We start from the raw sequence: 14,819 nt of genomic DNA, 5'->3' as shown, positions 1-14,819 counted from the left end.
TCTTATTCGCAAAACACATTAAAGATAAAACCTTATTTTGGTCATATTTCAAGGTTTTTGAAAGATATAATTTGTCAAAATCTGGTCATACTCTTATTCCAGAAACTTTTTGCTGAAGAACAAGTATAAAGTTTCATTTTAAAGGAGTTTCATCCAAAAGTTATGTCATAAGGTAATTTGTATCATGTTTGAAATGCTAAAACCAATCATCTCAGTTTTGACATTTAAAAATAAGTTATTTTATACCTGAAATAAACCTGTAACTATGAAGATTATTGACTCTGTTGTGATACTATTTTCACATAAAATATAAAATATGGGTAATACAGATAATTAGCCTGGTAAATACAATATTTAATATGTTATGTTTTGTTAATATGTTTTGTTACTTATAAGATAAGTAACAAAAGAGATGAGGCCATCTTGGACCTTATCCCTGGGGATGTCTTCGCTTAAAATGTATCCAGTTGTAAAGCATTTCCAATATAGTTGTTCCCCATGACATAAGCCCTAGCACAAGCTTCATTCTCTCACCTTTCCTCCTTGTTCACTATCAACCAGTGCTAGGTAAGGATTTTCTCTAGTAGTTCCAAATTATTGTTCCTTGCTGTTCAGTTCCCCTGGTATAAGTTGACATGTCTGAGTATTCTCTCTACAGGACATTTGTACATAGTAAGGCATAGTAAACACTGGATGTTTCTACTTAGTGTTTTAACTTCTCAGAGCCCTTTTCCTCATTTGTTATATAGGGTTAGTTACACGCTGTCCCACAGAACCAACAAAGTCTGTATGTGAAAGTACCTTGTCTATCAAAAATCATTATTATTGACATCAAACTGATAACAAGGGCTATAAGAGGGCTCTATAGTCTCTGAAGACATGATTAGAATTGCAAGATTTGCTTTCAGGCTCAATGTAGCTGTTGGCACGAGTTTCGCTTCCTCTTTATGCAGACCTCTCAACAAGGCTTCTCATGACATGACCTCTCCAGAGCTAGAGTCCCAAGAGAGAGAAAGGCTTTTCTGACTTTTTTGATCTTTCTCCAAGTCACCTACCCTCTGTGGCTTCCACCTTGGTCTGTTCATTAGAAGTAGTCACTAAGCCTAGCTAACAATCAATAGGAAGGTATTACACAAGCATGAAAATATCAGGAGATGGGAATCACTGCAGGCTGTCTTGGGAATGGGCTGCTAAATCTACCATGATCAGTGTTAACTAACATTACCAGTCTTAGTAGTCTTTTTCAAAGAACTGACTTTTGGTTTTATTCATTTCTTCCTTGTTTTGTGTTTTGTATTTTATACTTCATTGAATTCTACCTTTATTATTTTCTTTCCTTCTACTTTTTTTTGGGTCTAACTGCCCTTTTTGAAAAAACTCTTGGGGGCACCTGGGTGGCTGAATGGTTTAGCATCTGCCTTTGACTCAGGTTGTGATCCTGGGGTCCTGGGATCGAGTCCCACATTAGGCTCCCTGAGAGGATCCTGCTTCTCCCTCTGCCTGTGTCTCTGCTTCTTCTCTCTCTGTGGCTCTATGAATAAATAAATAAAGTCTTTAAAAAAAAAGAAAAAACTCTTAAACTCTAGGTACTGATTGATTTGTAGCTTTTCGTTTAACCTATAAATTCCATCCTACAGGGCTTTAGTTGCATCTTCCAGAAGTTGATGTTATTTTTATTGGCATTCAGTTTATTTTTTATTTTTATTTTTTTAATTTTTTATTTATTTATGATAGTCACAGAGAGAGAGAGAGAGAGAGAGGCAGAGACACAGGCGGAGGGAGAAGCAGGCTCCGTGCACCGGGAGCCTGATGTGGGATTCGATCCTGGGTCTCCAGGATCGCGCCCTGGGCCAAAGGCAGGCGCCAAACCGCTGCGCCACCCAGGGATCCCTGGCATTCAGTTTAGAATATTTTGGAGGGATTTCTTCTTAGAGGTTAGAATATTTTGAAATTTCCAAATATAGGAGATTTTGTGTTTTTTAAAAAAATAAATTTCTAATTCAAAACTGCTATGGCAGAAAACATACTTTTTAGGATTTGAGTCCTAAGAAATTTGTTGTGACTTATATTGTGGGCCAACACATAGTCGGTTTTTGTAAATATTTTATATACCTAAAAAGAAGATGTATTTTGTATTTGTTGAGGGCGTTGTTTTATTATAATGACAACTAGGTAAAATTTATTATATTAAATCCTCCATATCCTTGTTGGTTTTGTTTGCTTGTCTCATCAATTTCTGGAAGAGTTGTGTTAAAACTCTCAAATGTTTGTGAGTTCATGTATCTCTTTTAAATGTTTTTATTCCTTTTATATATTGAGACTATGATGTAAAGTGCATATGAATTTACAATTATTTCCTATCTTTCTGAAGTAGTTTTCTTAATCTTTAACACTTCCTCATATTTATCTAAGTTTGTACATGATATCTTTTTGTCACCTTGCTTTCAGTTATTCTATATTCTTGTATTTTTCTTATAAGTAGCATATAGTTGTTTGTTTTTTCATCCATTTTGATAAAATATGTCTTTACTTGGCTCATCTGGTCCATTTATATTTAATGTAGTTATTGATATATCAGTATTTAATTATTCTTCCTATTCTGTAGTCCTTTCTCTCTCTCTCTCTCTCTCTCTCTTTTTTTTTTTCTTCTTTGGGATTTTGAAAATTATCATTCATTTCAATACACCAACATTTTCCTGTTAGTTATACACTATTTAACACCATGCATTCCTGACTTACTGAAGTCTAATATACACTACTACTTTTAACTTCTTGATGATCAATGTAGGCATTTCAGAGCACTTTAACTCCATTCAACTTCCTCTTGATTGATCTATTACCTATTGTCTATTACAGTGTGTTCTAATTCCATATATATTTTAAACCCCACAAGATACTAACATTCTTCTTTGTAGTTTATATTCATTTAGGTTTATTTAAAGATTTACCCTTTTTAAAATTTTCATTGCTTCTATGTCTCCAACTTCCATAAAGGAAGGATCATTTTCTTCTACCCAAGAACAGTGACTGAATAGATCTTAGTGTATCCCTGGTATGGAATTTTATATAGTCAGTAGAAGGGTTTATGGAGAATTGCCACAATGCTGCTGCATTAGTTTAGTAGTTAGAATAAGTACTGTAGGAACTTTGGAGTTAGAGGATTTGACTTGAATCCCATTTCTGCCGCTTAACTATCTGTGTGTCTTTGGAAAAGTCATTTTATTTTTCCCGAGCCTTTCTTTGCCCACTACTCTAAGGGGAATGGTGCTATTATCCACTTCATAATAATGTTAGAAATAAATGGGAATGCATATTTAAGTTGGCTAGGACATTGTCAGTAGCCAAAATGGCTGCTGTTATTATTTTATACTGTCTTTCATGGTTGGTGAAAAGTATTTAAGTCTTCATGTGCTTATGAGGCTTTTGTGGGTTAGCCTGGAATCCCAACTTAGAAATATAAGGCTCAAACTCCAAACAAGTAACTTATAAGTTATACTGAAAAATATCTGTTCCTTTGATCATTCTTGTATTTTAAATTATAACATTTTTGAATGGGTTAAAGTTATAATTAATGTCATTAAACCAAGAAGGAAAAAATGAGTCTTCTTGTCAGTTTCATCTAGTGATTCTCATCAGAGTGAAAGGTAAAGAGCAAAGTAGATATTGAATAACTGAAATGAGTAGGATAGTGATACTATGATACTAGATTATTTCCATTTACCTAGGATGGTAGTTATTATATTGGGGCTACTAGGGCTTTATTTTTGCACATGTATCTTTTAAAGGTATTTTGCTTGGGAAAAAGTTTTTAAAATATATAATAGCAATGTTATATTTGAAGTAAGGCTTTTGCCTCTTATTTTTTCTCACCCATGCAATCCCCATGTTAGATTGATAGGAAATGTTTTATGGAAACTTTGAAATACTCATTTATTCAGGTTACAAGGTTTTAAAAATTCCCTATCAGCAAATATTCTAGCATGCCTTTCCCCCATTAAGCTGCTTCTTTGTGTCAAAATTTTCCGGAACCTTTCCTGAACATATGCATTCTATTGTCTTCTGCTATATATAGACTAGGTACTTATTTCTATCTTTAGGATAGTTCTAACTTTGAAGATTATTTATTTTTACTAGTTTCATTGGCTTATTTAGGCCAATAGATACACACACACACACACACACACACATTCTTCTTTTGAGGATTCTCAATTATAATTCCCTTTTCTTTTCTTTTTTTTTTAAGATTTTATTTATTTATTTAACAGGGAGAGGACCAGAAAGAGAGGGAGAAGCAAGCTCCCTGCAGAGCAGGGAGCCAGATGCGGGGCTCTATCCCAGGACTCTGGGATCATGACTTGAGCTGAAGGCAGGCATTTAACTGACTGAGCCACCCAGGTGCCCCTCAATTATAATTGTTGCCCAGTTTTGATGGTTTTTTACTGCATTGATTTTTAATTGTGGTTTACAATGTTTTGCCCTGAAATTTTATTCTATTTATCAGCATCCTTCATTGACACTGTTTGAAAAAAGCCAGGAAGAAAAACCTTTTGTGCTTATCAACAACTGTTGTGCTACGTGCATTTTTCTATCCTTTGTATTTATTGTCTAAAAGTTACAGATCAGATCTTAATAATATTTTATAATCTAGAGATTTTAAGTAGTACTTATTTATTCTACTTAAATATTTAAATTCATGTGATTATCTCAATAGAGGATTTTTCTTACATAAAAACATTTTTCCATTCCATGTTACTAATGTAGTACATTCTTGATCATGATCATGAAAAGGATCAGGGCCTCATGTAAAGCAAAGGAATAAAAGATATTAAATTCACTTCCTAAGAAGTCTGGTGTTAAGGGAGGGTAGTTTGTAGCATGTTTAATTTTCAAGATTTTGTTTTATTTATACTAAAAAATTATTTTTTTATTCACTGACTTCATCGATTGCACAGCCACTTGTTGTTTGCCCATGAAAGTTGCACAGCCAAAAGTTAATAACCTCTTTTCCTCCTACTCATAACTAGCATATGTTCACCTACAATACTACTTATACCTTTTACAAACTGAAAGGAAAACCACCTAATTAATCATCTTTGTATCATTTGGAGTTCTTTGCCTATGGTAGGCTCAGTAAATGTTTAATAGTTGAATGAATGTTATGGAGTCCTCAAAGCACCCTGAGCTCATGTAGTTTGGCTCTGCTATTTTAGCTTGCAGATAAATACTAGAGTATATCTTCAAGAATCTTTTCCTTCAGGGGATTAGAAGTAAAGGAAGAAGCAAATTTATCTTTATTCATTTGTTTGCAAAAACAGAGTCCTTAAGATTGAGATGATTTCTCATAAATTTACTGCACATGACTAAAGTCTATGTTGAGAAGATTGTACAAAATACTACTGATGTAAAAAATTGGATCTTTGTGACAACCCGTGAAAGGGTAAGGGGAAGAGATTCTTTTTCTTTTTCTTTTTGCTTTTATTTTTTAAAGATTTTATTTACTTATTTGACACAGAGCATGAGAGAACATAGGCAGGGGAAACGGGAGAGGGAGAAGCAGGCTCCCTGCTGAGCAGAGAGCGCAACTTGGGGCTCAGTCCCAGGACCCTGTGATCATGACCTGAGCCAAAAGCAGATGCTTAACTGAGTCACCCAGGCCCTCCAAGATTATTTTTACTTTTCAGAATGCAATTTTACTATAATCTGTTTAGATATGGATTGTTTTAAAATTTATTCTTATTAAGATAATTTATGCTTCATGTATCTGACAATTTGGAATTTTCATTAGAGTTATAAAATTATGTTATTTTAAATTTTGAGTGTCTTCTTTTTTTATGTACTCCAGTTGGATGTAGGTATATATATATATTTATCTTTCATTTCTCCTAAATTTTCTTCTTTTATATATTTTTTCAAATCAAGAATTGTAGGTATTTTGTTCAGGACTCTGAATCTTCACTTGTATATAGTTTACTGAGTTTTTTTTTTTTTTTTTTTTTAGTTTACTGAGTTTTTAATGTCAGTTATGTTTTCCATTTCTAGAAGCTTAATTTAGTTTTCTTAAAAAGATTTTTAGAATTAGATTGTTTATTGCTCATGTTTTTATTCTTTCTTATTTCATTCTCATTTTATTTTCTGTAACCAATAATTTTAATACCTGAAGTCTGAGAGCTTTAATTCAGCTGCTGTTTCTGCTGACTCTTGCTCATGGTAGCATGTTCCCTTGTGTAATTTGTATTTTGGAGTTGTGAGTGTATATTTAGAACTTCAAATGCACATGAAAGTAGACCTGTCTTTATGAGTATTCAGAGGAAAGTGCATCTCATTGCCTTAAGAGGCTTGATCAAGGCAGAGAAGTTTCCCTTTTGCTTTTACTTATCGGTGATTTTTGTGTTTATTTATTTGTTTGTTTTCTAGTTCATCCTGTCACAAAGATCCTAGCTTTATGCAAAGGCCTGAGTTTCAACTCTGTCTCCAGAGGGCCAAAGGTGGTGATGATGTCTCTTATTCCTGACAAGTTCTTGGTTCTTTAGGACAGCCATAGCCCATGATATTAGCTTAACACTCTGGTTTCTTATTTCTTCTTCTTTTTTTGATTGCTGGCAATTACCCTTAGTTAACTTTTTTTTTTTCTTAAGATTTTATTTATTTATTTGAGAGAGAGAGAGAGAATGTGAGGGAGAGAGAGAGAGAGAGCAGGAGCAGAGGAGGGGCAGAGAGAAAGAAGTGAACTTCTCATTGATAAGGGAGCCCCTGTGTGGGACTCAATCCCAGGACCCTAGGATCATGACCTGTGCTGAAGGCAGAACCCAGGTGCCCTATACTTAGTTACTTTAAGAGCTTAGCTGTGCTTTTAAAAGAACGTATTTCTAAGTTTTTTGAAGCAGAAGAGTTTTTTTTTTTTTTATGTGTTTTTCCTGTCTTCATTTTACATGTTTAAAATGCTTGATTTGTTCCATCTTATACTAGAAATGGTAGAAATGTGACTGTTCTTTACTTACTGCTTTCTGTTAGGCTTATTTGCCTTGAAACTGAGATTTTTAAAGAATGAGTTTCAGTTAGGAGAACCAAAGAGGCTTCATTTTGGAAGTGACATTTGCTTGGATCCTTAAAATTCAGGTAGGCTCTCATAGGTAGAGATAGGGGGTAAAAGATTTCTAGACAGAAGCAAATGACATGAGCATAAGATGGAAAATAGGGAACTATAAGAAATAATAATTACAAGTAGTTTAGTTTGAGTAAAACCGTGTCTTACGTGGGTGTTTTTTAATGAGGGAGACTGAAGATTAAAAAGAAAATAGATGAAATAATTGATAAAGCAAGAGAGACTACCAATAGCACAGATGAGCTTAGCCTTGAAAATTAGAGAAAACGTTTCTGTGACTAGGGCAAAGGAGAATAAAGTGGCAGCCATTTTTAAGATTGAGAGGAGATAAGTTTAGGAAAGGCAATATTGCTAAGAGTGAGGGGAAATGGGATAGGGTGGAGAGAGTCCTATCAGCACTTGGAGTTCCTGAATCAGGCATGGAAAAGACTTAGAATACCCCATATGGTGTGTGTTGATATGGAAGTCAACAAGAGAGGTTAAGGAGTGGATCAAATAATTGCAATTTTGGACTTTTTCCAACAATTCACAGCGTCCTTTGAGTAAGAGTGGAAAAGGCAAACCAGATTATTTATCCACAGTTGACCAAGTAAGAGCACCTTAAATGTTGCTTTAAGAAAAAAAAAAGAACAACTCCCTAGTAAGATGTAAAAGTGATGTTAATTGAAAAAAATTAATGACACAGGTTTAGTCTCTTTTATTTTTTAATTCAGCTTTAAGTGCCGAGAAGTATGACCAGTTCTGTGGCCCAGGTTTTTGAGCAGCTTACATATTGTGCAGGTCACAATTAAAGAGGCAAGTAATAAAAACATCTATAACTCAGAATAGCCATTGATCATGATGCATTTAAAAGGGGAGATAAAAAAGAAAAAAGTACTCTAGTTTTTAATGTTTTTGAGATTTTTTTTTAACTGAGGCAGGAAATGGCTAATATATTTTAGAATTTTCCAGCCAAAAGGAATGAACAATAGTATTTTTAAACAAAGGTGAGTTGCTGTGCTCCAGAATACTTTGAATCTCGATTTTCCTAGCCTAATGGAATGTTGCTGTCATTATTTCCTGACTTCTAAACCTGTTAAATATAATTGCTTCTCTGTTTGGAACACTCCAGCCGCTTCTCATTATATTTAGACTAAAAATCCAAAGCCTTTACCTTGGCTATAGAGATCTGCTACTTTTGTCTACTACCTCTCCCTCCAAATTTCTTTCACATTATCTTTGTGTTTTACTGTGCTGCAGTCATACTGTCTTCTGGATAGATCATACTTTCCTGTCTTCTTAGTGGCTTTGTTTATGCTATTACTTCTGCTTGGAATGCCCTCACTGGCCTCTTCTGATTCTTTAAGGCCCTGCTTAAATTTTAGCCTTTCATTCAAACATTTTTTTTTATTCTCCTGACCAGTTAGTTCCTCCATCACAGAACCTACTTTATTTTATATAATAACCACAATTATACAATTATACATGTTTATTATGTATTTTCATACATTTTATTATATGTCTTTCCCACTAAGAAGAAAGCTTCCTAAAGATAGGGATGGTATATTTTTATATTTACCATTTGTGCAGGGCTTGTACATGCTAGGTCCTCAAATATTTGTTGACTTACTGAGCTCTCAAATGTTTGAGTGAATGGTTTCTAAGTATTAAGTACTTGATATTTGTTGTGTCACCTAATTCTCACAACAGCCCTGAGACCTAAGTTACTGTTGTAATCTCCACATTACAAATAAGGCAAATGGGCTGGGGCAGCCCTGGTGGCTCAGCGGTTTAGTGCCGCCTTCAGCCCAGGGCGGGATCCTGGAAACCGGGGATTGAGTCCCACATCGGGCTCCCTACGTGGAGCCTGTTTCTCGCTCTGCCTGTGTCTCTGCCTCTCTCTCTCTCTCTCTCTCTCATGAATAAATAAATAAAATCTTAAAAAAAAAAAAAAACAAATAAGGCAAATAAGGCTTACAGAATTATATAATGTGCCCAGTCACTCAGCAACCCAAATCTGGGGGATCCATGAATATAAAATCCATGATCTCCATCACTACCATATTCTTCTCCCACCCCATTAAGAATTTAAATCCTCCCATATATTATAGATTTTTAAAATATTTATTTGAGAGGAAGAGAGTGAGACCATAGGGAGAGAGAGAGAAGCAGACTCTCTGCTGAGCAGAGACACGCCCCCCCCCCCCCCATCATGACATGGGGCTCGATCCCAGGACCCTGAGATCATGACCTGAGATGAAGGCGGACACTTAAGTGACTGAGCCACTCAGGTGTCCCCTGTACATTATATTTTTAAAAAGTGAGACAAAATAAAACTAGACATCTAAAATGCTTATGAACCTACTTTCCTATAGTAGTTGCATAGCCTATGGGGATTTTTAAAGGAGTTGAAGACTGATTTTTTTATGTGTGGTTTTGAAGATTAAATTGTATTTGAATTATATCTATGTTCAGCATATGAAATTACTTCTTTTGTAGAAAGAAAATGATAAGAAATTATACCTATGGTAATTTTTTACATTTTCTCCTTTATGTTTTGGCATAGCTATGGATATGAATGGCTCATTCCTCATGGTGATAATAAGTTGATTCTTACTGTGCAAAGGATTTGAGTTTGAAGTTTTTACTGTGTAATTATCCACATATGATGACTTGAAGGGTAAGAAAACATAGTTTAATCTGATTTCCATATGGATAGTTGAGAGTGTTCAGTATGTGAGAAGGGCATATCTTTTTTTTTTTTTTTTGAATAGAAATATGGGATGTTATAGTCAGAATTTGACTTTTAAAGTAGTATTTTGGTTCTAATTTAATGCAGCTTCTTTTGTCTCTAAACCTGAAATAACTTAAGTGCCATTAAAAAAAAATACAGAATGCAGCTGCTGCACAGTTGAGCTATATGGGATAAATACTGGCTTGAATCACTGGAGATGATTCAGTGTTTGAGGAAAAATTTTAGAGCTTTCCTGTCACACCTACACAAGGGAGACTTGCAGAACTGGAAATTTTTCTTTTGTTTTACATATAATATAATATGCTTACATTTTAATTACTGCTTTATTTTAGTAATAGGCAATCTCTTGGACTTCTTATATAGTGTCACCCTGAATAGTACCATTTCTGGACAGGTTTTGTTTTAGGTTTTAGGTTTGTTTTATGTATGTGCTTGTATGTGTATTTGTTTGGTTTTGTTTTTTGTAAAGGACAATACATACATGTTTTTAGACATTTTGAAACTTGTCTCCATACAATAGTCTTTTTAAAAAATTTCTTTTCTCCTTTGGTGTTTCATTTTGATAGTAAAAACTATATGAGTGTACAGTGAACCTGTATTTCTATTTGAATTTTATTTTTTTCCTACAATATGATTTTCAGATAGGAGGAAAATTTTAGACCGAATCTTAGATGATTTGGTTAGATTGGTTCTCACAAAATAATAGAATGTTGTCAATCCATGCAACAGGAATTAGGTATTGTAACCAAAATATGTATGATCTGTGTATTGGATTAGGAATCAGTTTGCACAAACTACAGAAAAAACATTTTGCGAAACAGACTGTCAGCAAGATTCTTTGTATAATTTTATACAGAGAAGTCTTATTTGTCAAAACAGTCCTGAGCCAAGACCTTTACATTTTAAATATTTTAAAAGTTGAGGTGACTTTTTGTATATTTAGAAGTAATAAAATTATACTTTTCAAGGTACTCTTTTAAGCTTTTACTATTCTAAATTGACTTTATTATGAAAACTTTCTTTCCTACTTTATTTCAGAATATTTTTTATGTTTTACCTTCCTTGTAATGCTCATTTAAAACTTTAATTATGATCTTTACTTCATCAAGGAACAATATTTATTGACAGCCCTTGTGAACAGATACATTTACTAATCTCAAAGAATTCGTATAATATCAGTTGGAGGGATGGCCAAAATAATTAAAATTTGAGCCAAGGCCAGAATATAGAATTTTAAGCTTTTAAAAATCAGAGATAATTAGAGAACAATTTTGTTTCCAGCCTTATACTCCATGGAAGACCATAACAAAGGAAGCAAAATTAATTGTATTTGCCTTCAATATAATGGAAGAGGTAGGAAGAATAGAGAGAAACATACATCTCATAAATATTTAAGGAAATCTGGAAAAACTTTGTGGAAGATGTCTTAAACAAAATTTTGAAGAAATTAAGTTAGAAAATAACCAAGGGAATACAGATATGAGGGATCCCTGGGTGGTGCAGCGGTTTGGAGCCTGCCTTTGGCCCAGGGCACGATCCTCGAGACCGGGGATCAAATCCCACATCGAGCTTCTGGTGCATGGAGCCTGCTTCTCCCTCTGCCTATGTCTCTGCCTCTCTCTCTCTCTGTATGACTATCATAAGTAAATAAAATTTAAAAAAGGGGGGGGGGATACAGATATGAGAGCAGGTGAAATGTTATGGATGGATGGTGTTTTGGTGAGTGACAAGATTGGCTAAGATTATACTGAAGAATTGTATTGGGTCAGCTCTTGGGATAAGCAGCAGTAATTCTGAGAAGGGTTTTTCCATCTGTAGGATGATGGTATCTGTGAGTAGGTACATATAGAACAAGAAGACTAGAAGCAAAAACAATTAGAATTTTTGCAGTGTTAGAACAGTAGTGTATTGGCTAGGCCCATGCTAATATTGTGACCATAGAAATAGCAAAACCAGGAAATAAGGAGGTGCACAAGAGTCAGATTTCAGCACTATGGTACCTCTGACAACATGTTAAACAGTCCCTTTTAAAAGTAGAATAATTTAACAGTTAATTTTTATAAATGATTTAGTGTTTGCTCAGGAAATAAATAATAACCATAAATATTAATTTCTGGACTTTTAAATACCATAAGATGAAGCTTAGTGAACTCTCATAGAGTGAAGCCACATTTTATATTTATGCTTTTTTATTGACACAGGACACTGAAAATATCTGTGAAGAGAGAAATGGTTCAGTGCACTTTTCCAGGATGTGTTTATACGAAAAATTTCTGTCTATGTTGTATCTACATGTGCACATGGTTATCTTGCCTGAAGTAAGGTTAAAGGGGATACCACAGTCTGCTGGGTTTTTTGGCTCTTATAGTAAGGTGGTCAGCCTTTTGACCCTTATTTTATCTGAACCAATTTAATGTTCAGTGCTGCTAATCCAAACAAAGATTTCATTTCTGGTTTTCCTTGTTATTCTTACCTAAAATATACCAATCATTCTAGTCTTAGCCATTTTGCCAGCTCAAAAAAAAAAAAAATCCATTTCAAAGCATAGAATTCTAAAATAATAACTCAGTTTTTAAAATAATTTTAATAAATATAGTACATATTAAAATACATATGGTAAGGTTTATTTAGACCTTCAGGATTCCAATAGAATTTCATAGTTACAGTACTATCTTTTTTTATCCCCAGAATTTCAAAAATAGAGTATTCAGCTGTATTCAGTAATGCCAGGTTACCCAAAATTATCTGTAAACATTACCAAAAAATTTCATTTGAATAGATTCCTGCCTCAAATTGTTGGCTGTAGCTAAATTCTATCTTGGAAAGGCTTACTGAGGACCAGATTTATATTTCCATTGATCATAATTTAATAGCACCATACTTAGTGATTAACACCCAGTGCTTTCTTGAGCATAGAATGCAGTAGCAGTGTAACTGTTGATGTAACAATAACAACATCATGGCCTAGCATGGTCTGCATTGCATTTCTGTGTACAATATTGTTATAAATATGACTCTAATTCCTGGAAGGAAGTTCAGTATTATTTGAAAAGTCAGTAGTAGGTCTTTTGTAATGTCAAGTGGACAGATCAAGATGAATTGTAAATCCTATACCAATTATACTCTATAAATTTTAGTATTAAAAGTATAGAATAGAAAATATCTGCAGATAGACCTTGAAAATATGTATTTTCTTTCATATGTAATGGGATGAACTTTTCCCACTGTATATAATGCCTTCAGAGATAAAAGTGAAATAATGAATTATCTTTAATATTAATTAATTTTAACCTACTTGTAATATACCTGATACTGCAGTTCCTATTTTTGAAAATGAAAGCTGTACTATTTGTGTTAGTTATGAATAATTCCTTTCTTCCTTTCTGGAAAGAAAAAACACTTTAGGAGCATTTATAGTGGTTATTATATGTTATGTAATTGAAAAGCCTTTTTTAGGAGAAATGTGATTAAGTAGACCAATAATATTCTAATAATATTCTGTTTCTTACACTTGCAAATGATGAGCTGGAAGCAAATACTTTTTTTTTTTTTCCCAGTGGCAGTAACAATAGCTGTATTTTTAGTGGAAACTCCAAGGGTTTGTAGTTACTTAGTTCTTAAATGGAAAAGTATAGCCTAATTTAGCTACGTTGGATAAAGCCTTATGAAGTGCATTTGATAGATTTCCAATTACATTGAAAAGAAAATAGATTTCTTCCATCACCTTGACATTCCTACCAGTATTAAGCACTGTTGACAAGCTGATATACTGCAGTGCGGATGTCATTGTGCAGGTCTTGGCTGCTCCCAGATTGCCACCCCAGCCCAGAAGGCCAGATAACATCTCTTCCATATAGCAGGCTATTATGATAGGTATCTGGAGAAAATTCCTTTTGATTATAAATTACAAAATCTACCGAAACTATCTTTAGCAATTATAGGGAGAGTATTGAAAATTTACCAGAATTTTTCATAGGGCAAAGGCAGAAACCAGGTATAGAGTCTGGAATTGAAAGGCCATTGGGCAGTTTCTCTTCCTTTCTAATTTCCTTTCTTTTTCCACCATGCTTCCCTCTCTACTTCTACCAACATCCACTCTTGCTGTATTCCTTGCCATTGTCAACATCACAAACCTAATTCATAATCTAGTAAGTCCTTTGATTCCTCTTCATCTCTGACATCCCTTAAATTCTATCTTCTATAAGTGTGTTTTTTTCATTTGGCATATAATATAAATATAGCTGTCAGTGGCCTCTCAGGATGGGAGTGAGGATTGGAAGGAAGGGACAGCTAAGCAGAAACTACAGAAGCTGCCTGTCTGTGGAGTTACAAGTAATCTTGCCCTTTGTGTTTCCTACCACTTCACTTGCAGCTCTTGGTTTGGTGACCTCTTAACAACCTCCACTCCCATCACTTTCAATGACAAACTTTTAAAGATCCTCCTAAAACTATTACATTAGCAAGGACTTCTTTATCTTGAGCTGAAAATTTGTAATACTATGATACTGTAACAAAAATGAAAGTTTTTCCAACCTGTAATATGTGTTAATGTCACAGAAAATAGAGGAAAGGAAAAAAGCACAACAGCACATGTGTGCTGAGACACATGGAGAAATTTCATAGCAGTAAAAGTGATTTCCCCTAAAATCAGCTTTTCAGTATAGAATTTTAATGATGAAAGAAATGGAATGATAGAGCCAGTAGACCCGGTTCACTGAATCACTTGGGGAGAAAGAAAAACAAAACAAAGCTAAGAAGAACTAGCCTTCCCTGCAGAATACATCGGACATGTCCCATCTCAACCATAAACTGCTCTTTCACTAACCATAGCTTAAGTATCTTACAGAACAGTAGTGCTTTCCTCAGCCTGAGGAAGAAAGCCATCTTACCTGTTTATTTCTTATAAATTTATCTTGTGGCATCCCTGAAACCATATGGGAAAATAGCCCAAGTTTCAGATTTTATTTTATATTTATTTATTTA

General features: G+C 34.1%; 1 protein-coding gene across 50 annotated transcripts in view; it reads left to right on the top strand.

The window, feature by feature from the left end:
* PPHLN1 (periphilin 1) overlaps positions 1-14,819 on the top strand; it is a 139,480-nt gene that overhangs the window by 111,865 nt on the left and 12,796 nt on the right. For 10 of the 50 annotated variants that reach the window (XR_012002894.1, XR_012002892.1, XR_012002890.1 and 7 more), the window contains one exon: positions 9,648-9,761. The exons of the other annotated variants lie outside the window; for them this stretch is intronic. The gene's annotated coding sequence lies outside the window, so the exon portion shown is untranslated. The remainder of the gene's footprint in view (positions 1-9,647; positions 9,762-14,819) is intronic. 50 annotated transcript variants of the gene reach the window in all.

The sequence above is a fragment of the Vulpes vulpes genome, chromosome 8, assembly GCF_048418805.1.
Source record: "Vulpes vulpes isolate BD-2025 chromosome 8, VulVul3, whole genome shotgun sequence".
Taxonomy (NCBI): domain Eukaryota; kingdom Metazoa; phylum Chordata; class Mammalia; order Carnivora; family Canidae; genus Vulpes; species Vulpes vulpes.
This window is presented reverse-complemented; position numbering and strand designations above follow the sequence as displayed.